Source organism: Pseudorca crassidens, chromosome 7 (assembly GCF_039906515.1).
Source record: "Pseudorca crassidens isolate mPseCra1 chromosome 7, mPseCra1.hap1, whole genome shotgun sequence".
Classification (NCBI taxonomy): domain Eukaryota; kingdom Metazoa; phylum Chordata; class Mammalia; order Artiodactyla; family Delphinidae; genus Pseudorca; species Pseudorca crassidens.
The window spans coordinates 13617813-13618955 of NC_090302.1; positions in this window are offsets into that span (position 1 = coordinate 13617813).

Genomic DNA, 1143 nt, shown 5'->3' on the forward strand with positions numbered 1-1143 from the left:
GATTGAGGCAGGGCTGTCTTATCCATTAGGTACAGCAGGCACAGTGCCTAGGGTCCACAATACTTTTAGGGGTCTATAAAAATGTTTAAGTTCAAAATCAGAAGAGAAAAATGGACTTTTAGATTGAAGAAAATGACTTGCTATATAACATTAATATATTTATCTGTATATTAATGCATTTGTAAAATATGAAATATATATTAAATAAATATTATCTACTACATAAATATATATATTATATATCCACAAGCGCAAAGCAAAAGTGCCCGGGGCCATGAAAGTCAGAATGCGGACTTGTACCGGGGTGCGCTAAACTTTCTGGGGAGGTGATATAGCAGACTAAGTTGGAAGAGGGTGGTAGGTGGTGGCCAGATTCTGAAAAATGTCACAATTTCTCTCCTCCCATCAAAGTGACCCCCCCAAAGGGAGGTTGTAAGGGACAGAGGTGAAACATAGGGCAGAAAGTGCCACTTCCTAGCTGCATGATTTTGGACAAGTGACTTGATCAATCTGAGCCTCAGTTTCACCATCAATAAAATGGAGATATGTATCTCCTGAGGTTGTTGGACAGGGACCTAGGTGCCGTGTTCACCGTTAGGTACGAATCGCTTGATACATACATGTTGAATGAATTCAGTAAATGTGTGCTTTGCACAGTGGTCGGTGTAAGGTAAGCCTCCAGTAAGTGGTAGCTGCTAGCATTAAAAATAGTAAAAAGTCCCCATAGTTACAACCCTAGCGCTGCAGAACCCAGACGTACCTCAGCAGGTCCTACGGTAACCTGCGCAGTAACTTCCCACAGGAGGCGAGGACGCGCGACTGCGCTTGCGCACAAGCGCTTTCCTCCGCCCCTTCGGGCGCGAGGACCAGAGGGGCGGGTTCGGCAGCGTTGCGACGAGTCCAGAGGGGAGGACTGAGGAAGGGGCGTGGCCAGCAGGCCGGGCCACGGCCACACTCTTCCGGGCTTCTCCAGCTGCGTGCGCATCCTCCTCCCCCCTTCTTTTGTGGTCCGGCCCATTGCGAGGGTGACAGGAAACCCTGTGCAGGGAGCGCCGCCATCTTGGACGTGCCCGAGGAAGACCCTGAGGGAGCTGCAGGAACGTCGCCGCTGCCACCGCCACTGCCGCCAGTGCGTCTGCAGCT